We start from the raw sequence: 11,802 nt of genomic DNA, 5'->3' as shown, positions 1-11,802 counted from the left end.
TACGAGGTAATGGGAGACAGCGCTCTTAAGCCATAGTGAGTGGGCATGGATTTTACTGTTTTTTCGCCGAGCTGCACATTGTAAAAAAAGTGAGTTAAAATATTTGCAGGAATTGAAACATAGCTGGGGAACAGCCAAGCTGTCCTCTAGATAAAAAGTTCGTTTTCGAACGTGTTACAGCACATTAATTTTTGTACGATTTAAGAAAAAAAGGCAATAAATACTAGTTAATATAGATTAGGTTACTTATTTAACCTATAATTAAACTATATTCGGGTATAGTTTAATAATAGAATTACGGGTACGGTAGGGTAACGCCTGGCAACGGGGATGAAGTCAGTAAATGTATAAAACACAGACAAGAACGAACCTTTATAAAATATATTTCGTCCTAACTAGGGCTATATCAAGTTTAAAATATGGATCAATTTGAAGCTGAATATTTTTTTCTTTATCATTCCTTCCTCCGTTATCTGGTTTCGCTTTGTGAATGGCATTCTAATCATTGGTCCTCCAATCCAGTCATTCTAATCACTGGCCCTCCAGAGCAAATTCAACCAGGTTGAACCTTCCATACAGTTTACACTTGAGGAAACCGACTCTGTAAGTTCGACAAGGAAATTTATTTTAATGTTTACTGAAAATCAACAATCCAACATAATGATTTCCACTTCCACTCTCACCACGACACCAGGACTAAACCCAGTGTTTTCCACTTCCACTCTCACCACGACACTTCACCAAACAACACTTCCCTCGACATTATATCAGGAAATGCAGACGACGTGTCTATATTACCTGCTCACTCAGACCTGCGCCACCAAAAAGTGATGCGTAGTTCTCCCCAACAACTAGATTGCCAAAACACATCTCAAAAATCTTCTCAGAAAGCCTGTTCACCACCAACAATATTATGAGATAAATCCACATCTAACATAACTCAACTACAGCAAATGTGGCAAAATTTACGAATTTCGGAACACCATTATGCTAACAGGACAACCTTAATAACACATGTGTGATATATCATTATCCTCACAATCACTTAATTGCTTTTCAGGACAAAAGAAAATGAGCCCCTGAATATGAACTCATCAGTATCTCCATCAACTTTAACCAGAACACCAATTTCTATAGTTTTCTTGAATTTCTTGCAGAAGCATCTATAACGTTTCGGAAACAATGTTAGCTGGTTCGCACCTCACAGTTACTCACTTTTATATATTTGCTCAATATCCTTTGAAAGGTTTATCTGTCATGATGCAGCCGAAGGCTCTACATTGTCAAATGCTTAAGGAATTTCTTATCTTGAGTTTTCAGAGGGAAAGTCTTACGGTTTCAAAAGTTTCTGTCTCAAAAGCAGCACAAACAGAACAACATTTGCCGAGTTTGGTGAACCTTGGGTGATCTTACATTTTTTTTCCCGTCAATAGCTGGTCGACGCGTTCTTGACTCACCCGGTAACATCGTTCGCGACGCAGGCGCTGCCGATGTACCAGACACACATGTCGCTAGTCACCAGTACAGCCTTCCGGATGACTACCTTCACTGTCACCACCGTGGTCACCGTGCAGCCTCCACCCATCACCCTCTCCACCACCAAGGTGAGAGAGAATACACCAGGTTCAAGGGTCCTGTTATATGCCTGGTCTCATTTCAACAGTTCAGTCGCGAATTCTCAGTAGTTTTGAGTATCGTTCCAACAGTTCTGAGATTCTTTTCAGCAGTTTTCTGATTCATTTTGCAGTTCTCAGTTTCATTTTCAGCAGGTCTCAGTCTTCAATCAGTAGTTCTCAACCTCATTTTCAGCAGTTCTAAGTGTTGCATCAGCAATTCAGACTCGTTTCAACAATTTTGAGTCTTATTCCAGCAGTTCTGAGCCTCAGCTCAGCAGTTCGATGTCTCGGTGTATAACATGGGTTTTGTTCCTCAAATGCCTCAATATAACTTATTCTTTTACTAACTCTGTATCAGCGTTGCAACAGTGCTTATGTATGCTCATCCAACCCTCGTCGATCCCTCTTTACTTAGCTGGTGAATGAAGAGGTAACGGTGCCGTCGGCCTCCTTGGTGACGTCTACAGATCTGCTCACCAACACTGATGTCTTGGTGGAGACAAGCACCACCACCACCATCTTCACCACTACCACCACCGACATCACCACGCTGGCCGTCACTCACACGCTCACAGAGCACCAGTGGCTCACCCAGCGAATGCAGCTCACCATAACCATGCCGCTTACTACCACCGTCATCACCACACACACCACACTCATCACAAAAGTAAGACAGACGTGGACAAAACACACTTCATGGTGCTCTAGTTCACAATTAATACAAGTGATGAATGGAAACTAGACGACGCTTCGTTCCTTCCTGGACCATTAGCAAGAGATTCTTTAACAAATTTTCGCGACTTAAAACTGTGCCAGAACAAGCCAACCGTCTTCCATTTTCTATCAGTAAATTATTTGTGGATTTACTGAGAATTGTTCCAGATAGAGTAGTTTTTGTTCTTCAGGGCGTATTTAATACTGACAAGACTAGTTAATTAATATGCGATGTATCTCTTTCATTCAATTCCTCCTCTGTCACGAGGGTTCTGTGGGAAGAAGGCTAAGTAAGAATTACATTAATTAATTCAGAAGTTATGATCTGTTATCTGCCTCATCTCATTAAAAATACTGGACCTACGAAAGCCTTATTAAACAATACAGCTGTAGAACACAGAGAAGAATTTGATTGTTCACTCGACAAATGCCTTGAATTTTATCAATCTCTCTCTCTCTCTCTCTCTCTCTCTCTCTCTATCTCTAATTCTCTCCTCTGATAATTCTAATATCATATTCCATACGCATATACCGCACTCAGAAATTGCAGACTGACATTGGACAATATCGTAAATATATCAGTCTGTCAAATACCATTGTGGGAACTTCGAACCTGCTCCTGCATCGACTTTCATCATACAATGTTATAAACGTACTGGATTATGGATTACATTCCACTGAAGGAAGGTGTTTTAATGCCGGTGAAGAGCTCTTGATCTAAATAAATGAAGTTATCCTTTCTTACCTTGAAGTGAATCTGATTGCCTATCATTCCTCAAAGCAATGTTTGGTTCCTACTTGTTTAGTTAACGCTTCCCTCATTAAAAAAAAAAATCTACGTGGTGCACATTACCAATATTTCAGAGTGACAAAAGGTGTTGTAAAAATATTGTCCATATCTCATCATTTATTACTGAGTACTCTTAAAAAGTCGTCTTTAACAAATTAAATTTGCCTACACCATAGCAAAATCGTACAACAATGAAAGATAAACCAAAAAAATCTAATGTGTGGTAGATTTTCTCTAGAAAAATAGAGCATTTAAAAAAATCAACGAACATAGTTTTACAACCTTATTAGACCCCACAAACCCGCGGAGAGGAAGGGGAGGTATTAGGTTTGATCCAGAAAGGGGACGGCAGCTCTAATTGTTTGGATCAAGAACCCTTCCCCAGCAACAAGGTGATCTTGATACTGGAAAAGAACAAAAGAACAGAGTACCTATCTAGAAAGGTCCAGTGCAGTACCTTGATGCTGGTGAGGCGTTCATGTTGAACTGAATTAGCGATCCCTTCCCTTTGGATCAAAACATATCACCTCCCATTCCTCAGGCACTGTATGAACCCTATGAATTTAGCGCTTCCCCTTAATTATAATAATAATCTTAAATTCTCTTGCAGCGAGCTGTGTTGCGGGTGGCCGAGGTAAACCTGGACACACTGACGGAGTGGCTGACGCAGCCATACACAGCCACTAAGATACACTACGTCGACGCCATCCGGGCGTCCTGCTAGTCTTCAGCTGGTCTTGGTGAGACGGCCGCTAAGTGTAAGTGGTCGTTAGGTAGGTGCTCACCGGGTGAGTGCGGGGCTGGAGGGTAGGTAACTGGAAGGGTGTAGGTATGTGGTACTTAGGTAAATGTGGAGAGTGAGGCAGGTGGTCGTTGAGTGTACCACTGCAGGTATTGGAAGGTGGTCACTTGGTAAGTGTGTGAGAGTCAGTGAGGTATCAGGTGTCACCACTTAAATGTACGGAAGTCATTTCATAGTCATAGGTGGGTGATTATGCTGGTTTAGGTGTATCAGAGTGTAGGTGTATCAGAGTGTAGGTGTATCAGAGTGTAGGTGTATCAGAATGCAGGTGTATCAGAGTGCAGGTGTATCAGAGTGTAGGTGTATCAGAGTTTAGGTGTATCAGAGTGCAGGTGTATCAAAGCGTAGGTGTATCAGAGTGTAGGTGTATCAGAGTGCAGGTGTATCAGAGTGTAGGTGTATCAGAGTGTAGGTGTATCAGAGTGCAGGTGTATCAGAGTGTAGGTGTATCAGAGTGTAGGTGTATCAGAGTGTAGGTGTATCAGAGTGTAGGTGTATCAGAGTGTAGGTGTATCAGAGTGTAGGTGTATCAGAGTGTAGGTGTATCAGAGTGTAGAGTGTATCAGAGTGTAGGTGTATCAGAGTGTAGGTGTATCAGAGTGTAGGTGTATCAGAGTGTAGGTGTATCAGAGTGTAGGTGTATCAGAGTGTAGGTGTATCAGAGTGTAGGTGTATCAGAGTGTAGGTGTATCAGAGTGTAGGTGTATCAGAGTGTAGGTGTATCAGAGTGCAGGTGTATCAGAGTGTAGGTGTATCAGAGTGTAGGTGTATCAGAGTGTAGGTGTATCAGAGTGTAGGTGTATCAGAGTGCAGGTGTATCAGAGTGTAGGTGTATCAGAGTGTAGGTGTATCAGAGTGTAGGTGTATCAGAGTGTAGGTGTATCAGAGTGTAGGTGTATCAGAGTGCAGGTGTATCAGAGTGTAGGTGTATCAGAGTGTAGGTGTATCAGAGTGTAGGTGTATCAGAGTGTAGATGTATCAGAGTGTTGGTGTATCAGAGTGTTGGTGTATCAGAGTGTAGGTGTATCAGAGTGCAGGTGTATCAGAGTGTAGGTGTATCAGAGTGTAGGTGCATCAGAGTGTAGGTGTATCAGAGTGTAGATGTATCAGAGTGTAGGTGTATCAGAGTGTAGGTGCATCAGAGTGTTGGTGTATCAGAGTGCAGGTGTATCAGAGTGTTGGTGTATCAGAGTGTAGGTGTATCAGAGTGTAGGTGTATCAGAGTGTAGGTGTATCAGAGTGTAGGTGTATCAGAGTGTAGGTGTATCAGAGTGTAGGTGTATCAGAGTGCAGGTGTATCAGAGTGTAGGTGTATCAGAGTGTTGGTGTATCAGAGTGTAGGTGTATCAGAGTGTAGGTGTATCAGAGAGCAGGTGTATCAGAGTGCAGGTGTATCAGAGTGCAGGTGTATCAGAGAGCAGGTGTATCAGAGAGCAGGTGTATCAGAGAGCAGGTGTATCAGAGAGCAGGTGTATCAGAGAGCAGGTGTATCAGAGAGCAGGTGTATCAGAGTGTTCTCGCTCAAGTTCACACAGAATGTATTATACCGTAAAATGTTTGCAATATATCAGTTCACGGTGTAAAAGAGAGCAGGTGTATCAGAGAGCAGGTGTATGTGTATCAGAGAGCAGGTGTATCAGAGTGCAGGTGTATCAGAGAGCAGGTGTATCAGAGAGCAGGTGTATCAGAGAGCAGGTGTATCAGAGAGCAGGTGTATCAGAGAGCAGGTGTATCAGAGAGCAGGTGTATCAGAGAGCAGGTGTATCAGAGAGCAGGTGTATCAGAGAGCAGGTGTATCAGAGAGCAGGTGTATCAGAGAGCAGGTGTATCAGAGAGCAGGTGTATCAGAGTGCAGGTGTATCAGAGTGTTCTCGCTCAAGTTCATTATACTTCTTATTTTCATATATATTCATAACAATGTTGTGCATAAAAGTAATATATATATATATACTATATATATATATAACAATGTTGTGCATATAATATATATATATATATATATATATATATATATATATATATATATATATATATATATATACACATGTCGTGCCGAATAGGCAGAACTTGCGATCTTTGCTTAAATAGCAACGCTCATCTTGCCATATAGGACAAGTGAAAATTTGTGTATGCAATAATTTCGCCAAAATCATTCTGAACCTAACGATAAAAATATATTTCACTGTGTTTGTTTAGTATTAAATTATTGTAAACAAATCTAAAATATATTTAGTTGGGTTAGGCTAAAATAAATTGCTCTTGTTATAATAAGGTTAGGTAAGTTTTTTAAGATTCTTTTGATGCAAAATTAAGAATTCTTACATTAACATTAATGAAAAAATATATCTTTAAACGTATAAGAGAAAATTTCAGAAAGGACTTAATTTTAAATGAGTTCTTGCTAATTGACCAGTTTTACATATTCGGCACGACATATATATATATATATATATATATTGCTTCTTTTATAGTCTCCATCCAAGGTTGCTGAGCAGTTTTTCGAAAATAATATTGTAATGGAGTGAAAGCCTACATCCCATTTTCCATTTCTGTGTGATCTTCTATCACGTGGTTTCCTCAACCGTTCAGAAGTGCTATAATAAGATCAGATTCTCTCAGCAGGCTCCTGCAGCTAAAAGCTATTCTTTCTTTGACTCAAGCAAGGACGATTTCAGCATTTCTCTTTCCTCTCCTCTTTCCCAACTCTCTCTTTCTCTCTCTCTCTTTCCATATTGTCGGTATTTTATACCATTTATCTCCATCAAACATCTGTCTTTACTGCTAAACTCTTTGCTGTTGCCTGAGCCATAGATTATGCAGTTCTTCAAAACCAGGTCAGTTTTGCTGTATTTGTTATATTATCTGCAGTCGGCTGTACAGACTGGAGTCACTGTCTCTCATGAGTTACTAGGTAATATTATTAATATGGTAAACTTTTATGTCATGCCCATCACCTTAATCTGAGTATGTGGCCACCGTAACACTTTTGTCAGTGAGCCAGCAGATATGCTGCAAAATCTGCCTCGGAGCTTGTGCGATTTTCTTAGCTCCCACAGTAGCCGGGGCAACTGCTTTCTTTGGGTAAGAAATCACTCTACACATGTGGCAAATTCAGTGAACCAGCCTGGTAATACCGAGCAAATTTAAGCCCTTCATCGCAGACTTGCCTACTTCTGTCGCACCAGACAACATGATGAAGTCGTCTTCTCTCGTCTCCGCCTCAAATATAATGACCTCACTCACCTCATCCTCGTCTCGGAGGTCAATATACCCACTCCCAGAGTGTTCCTGCAGCAGTTTCCTCACCGTTCCTCACATCCTGTCCTGTCTACACCCTTCCTCGGTGTGCTTTCCTTCATCTCTGTGAACGGAAACACCCCCCGTCCTTATCTGAGTCTCTCCTCCACGACAGCTATCCATTTGTCTTCAACTCTCTGATTCACTTTCTCAAAGAAACAAATTTAATCAAGGTGATGTAGTTTATGTATTCGTACTTGTACATATTCGTTTTATATGTAGGCAATGTTTTTCACTGTCCTATCTCGTGACTCGTGGTTTCTTCATACCTCTATACATGTGAACTTGATTTCAACCTCCTCTTTTACTTATGCACAACTCCTGCGCTTTCGTCTTTAACGTACGATGCCTCTTAGATGGATAACTCCTTTTAACAAGAAAAACCTATAGCACTGTTTTACGCAGTTCATCTAACACTGACGATCTACATTTCCACATTTCCTGGGCTCGTGTCTTCCAGACTTCTTGGGCTCGTGTCCTCTGAACTCCTTGGATTCGTGCAATCCAAATTTCCTGGGCTCGTGTTTTCAAGATTTCCTGGGCCTGTGTCCCAAAGACTTCTTATGCTCTTGTTCTTTACACTTCCTGGACTCATGCCCTTCAAATTTCCTGGATTCGTTCACTTCAAATTTCCTGGACTCGTGCGCTTGAAACCTCTTGAACTCCTGTGCTTCAAACTTAATGGACTCATGCCTTTCAAACTTTTTGGACTAGTACCTTTCAAACTACTTGGACTCAGACACCAAAGAAATTCCTGTAATAGAGAACAAAAATGTTTTTTTTCTGATAAACCGTAGGAATTCCTGTAATTGTGGCGTCCATTTTTCCCGCTAGCCCAAGAGAGAGAGCCAGAAAGCCCTTTGTTTCTTGATGATGGTATTGTCTTCCTGATGAAGACCCAGAGACAACGAAGGCACTGCCTCCTTTGTTGTGGGTATGTTAATGGCAAGAATATGAGGCAATATTAGGAGGCAAAACTACAAAAGAAACTGAGGATAATGGCAAGGAAAGGCAGAAGAAAAAAATCAGAACAGTGGAGAGAGATAATACGAGGAAGCTGTATTAACCCAAAATGATGAACCTTCATGGACGGGGGCCTTGATGATAGTGAGTGGCGCCTTTGCTAAGGAATTGGAGTACCGTCTCTTTCGCATTAAGAGTTGATGAGTAAGACATATTTGTAACAGGCATCTTTACTGTTGAAACGTTTCACCTGTGCGGTAGACATCTTCAGTCGAATCTGGGAGATTATAACTCTGTCTTCAGTGTTATAATTGTTTGTATTCGACTAAAGAAATTTGCAGCACAGTCGAAAAGTTGCGACACTAAAGACACCTAAGTGTTGCACACTTGTTTTACCTATTTATCGGCTCTTTCTACGGATCGAACCTGATTACCCACGTCCATCACACTCCCTGGGCGCTCGAGAACTCCGGCGGATTTAGAGCTTCCCCAGGAATATATAATCCAAACATCAGTGGTTTAGAAAACCGAGAGTTGAAGAATTAGACACATGCACAACAACTTGAAATCTTTATTTAGTAGACGTTTCGCCCAGCAGTGGCCTTTTCAGTTTACAATATAGAAGATTGGAGAGGTAGAAGATGAGGTGATCAGTCCCTCAGCTTAGGAGAAGGTGTTCAATACCGCAGTCTTGATTAATCTTAATCACAGGCAGGAAAAAGCGGGCTTATGTACTGGAGTTAGATGAGATGAAGGCATTGTCACTGGTAGGCGGGATAGAGCCACTGGTTGGCGAAACGTCTACTAAATAATAATACCCAGTTGTTGCGCATATGTTTAATTCTTCAACGAATATATAATCTAATGTAAGAAATAAAAATACATATAATAATAATAAGATCAAGAACCTCTCACCCTCATCAAAGAACCTTCCTTAAGAGGGTCACCTAGAGAAAATAATAACGCAAAGATATATTAAGTAAAAGAGTCTGTTTATATATATATATATATATATATATATATATATATATATATATATATATATATATATATATATATATATATATATATATATATATATATATATATATATATATATATATATATATATATGTATATATATGTATATATATATTGAAAGTTATTTTCTTTATTTTAGGGAAGAAATTATTCTTGACCGGTGGTGTACTGGAGACATGCAGCCACAGTGACCCCACTTGTTATCAGACTTTGAACCTCTTACGACCTATCATCGAAACAGCAACACAGTGGAAACGTCGATGTTTACGACAACTCAGAAAGTTGGTCGTTTACCTGGAGAGTTTACCTGGAGAGAGTTCCGGGGGTCAACGCCCCCGCGGCCCGGTCTGTGACCATGCTAAAGTCGTTTTGTTTACGCGGTACTCACCATTCTCATGGCAGATTCCTCTGCCACGAGCAAGTCTACATCTGATGAAATAAGAAGCTGTGTTCCTGCTTACTTAGAGTTCATTAGCATATTGCAAAATGGAATTATGGCAGCTTCAAAAAACTTTTATTTCCCTTCCAGTCTGTGAACCTGTCAACGAGTGACTTACATGCTTTCCATGTTGAAAAATTATCATTGCACTCTTCTCAAAGTCTCACTTTAATGAACTCAAAAAAGAGGTCTTTCAAAAAAAGGACTGAGAAGCCACAGAAAAGTTCAGAGAAATATTAATTAAAGAAGGGAACTCTGTATAGATTTTGTCTTAAAAATAAATGGGAAAGGAAAAAAATAGGTGATACTCTAAGAGAAAATACAGACAAACCTGTGCAATATGATGACGTAATACGAGACGATGAATTTCTATTAAACGATGGTACAAAATATTACCCTCACCATTAGTCGCCGAACACTATATAGATTGCTCTAAACCCTCTAAATTCGTCGTGGAATTGAACCGTGGGTCAGTAAATTGCTCGTTCAGTACCGAGCATGTTAGATCTAATCGGATATAATTGCATTTTATCTCTTCACGAAGAGAGTTCACGTTATCGACGAAAAAATTTAAAGCGATTGAAACGTCAAGAATAGATGCAATATCAGTATATATCCAATTACGCTCAGGGGTGGTGCCTTGATGCCAGTGAAGGGCTCTTGATCCAAGAAATTGGATCTACACTCTCCTTAGATCAAATCATATTTCATGGCATTACCCAGGCGATGTAAGAACAATACAGGATTTGATGGTGCTTAGTAAAAATAATCTTAATAATAAATCCAGTACAACGTAATAACTAAATGGTTATAACTGACCATAATTTTTAAAGGGGTGGACCAGTAAGCCAGCGGAAGGCCTCGGTCAGATGACCAAAAGCTCCAATGGCGGGTCATCATCTAAGACCCGCGTTAAGAAACATTTGTCCTGTTTCCTGACGAACCTTACCTAACCTAACCTAATTAGTACAACGTGGGCGACAGGCTGAGGCAAACCGTCTGGTGGCCTGGTGGTTAACGCTCTCGCTTCACACGGTGAGGGCCTGGGTTCGATTCCCAGCCAGAGTAGAAACATTGGACGTGTTTCTTTCCACCTGTTGTCTATGTTCCCCATCAGTAAAATGGGTACCTGGGTGTTAGTCGACTGGTGTGGGTCGCATCCTGGAACACTGACCTAAGGAGGCCTGGTCACAGACCGGGCCGCGGGGGCGTTGACCCCCGGAACTCTCTCCAGATAAACATGTCTTCCAGCCAAGATACTCACTGTCTTGACATGGTGAAGGCGCCACTGATTCAGTGTGGCGATATTGTTGTGGCGCCTGTGCAGTAGTTACCGAGTCTTGCAGGAGTCTCGGAGGAAAAGGAAGGAGCTGTACCTCAAGATAAAATAATTCGTGACAATATCTGCAAATAATAACACTAGCGCAGTTAAAAAAAAAAAGAAATTAGCTGAAAGTGATTAATAGCGTTACGGCAGTGTTCTTTACATTAACCTCACTCCGAATATACACTAGTTCAGGGTACTGTTTGTTCCTTCAGCCATATTCTGGTCCAGTGCACTGGTTATTGGCCCTCTTATCCCCTCTCAGGCCACACTGGTCCAGTGCACTGGTTATTGGCCCTCTTATCCCCTCTCAGGCCACACTGGTCCAGTGCACTGGTTATTGGCCCTCTTATCCCCTCTCAGGCCACACTGGTCCAGTGCACTGGTTATTGGCCCTCTTATCCCCTCCCAGGCCACACTGGTCCAGTGCACTGGTTATTGGCCCTCTTATCCCCTCCCAGGCCACACTGGTCCAGTGCACTGGTTATTGGCTCTCTTTCCCCTCCCAGGCCACACTGGTCCAGTACACTGGTTATTGGCCCTCTTATCCCCTCCCAGGCCACACTGGTCCAGTGCACTGGTTATTGGCCCTTTTATCCCCTCCCAGGCCACACTGGTCCAGTGCACTGGTTATTGGCTCTCTTTCCCCTCCCAGGCCACACTGGTCCAGTGCACTGGTTATTGGCCCTCTTATCCCCTCCCAGGCCACACTGGTCCAGTGCACTGGTTATTGGCCCTCTTATCCCCTCCCAGGCCACACTGGTCCAGTGCACTGGTTATTGGCCATCTTATCCCCTCCCAGGCCACACTGGTCCAGTGCACTGGTTATTGCCATCT

The sequence above is a fragment of the Cherax quadricarinatus genome, chromosome 15 (genome assembly GCF_038502225.1).
Source record: "Cherax quadricarinatus isolate ZL_2023a chromosome 15, ASM3850222v1, whole genome shotgun sequence".
Lineage (NCBI taxonomy): Eukaryota > Metazoa > Arthropoda > Malacostraca > Decapoda > Parastacidae > Cherax > Cherax quadricarinatus.
The sequence above is the reverse complement of the archived record's forward strand: the minus strand, read 5'-3'. Positions refer to the sequence as shown.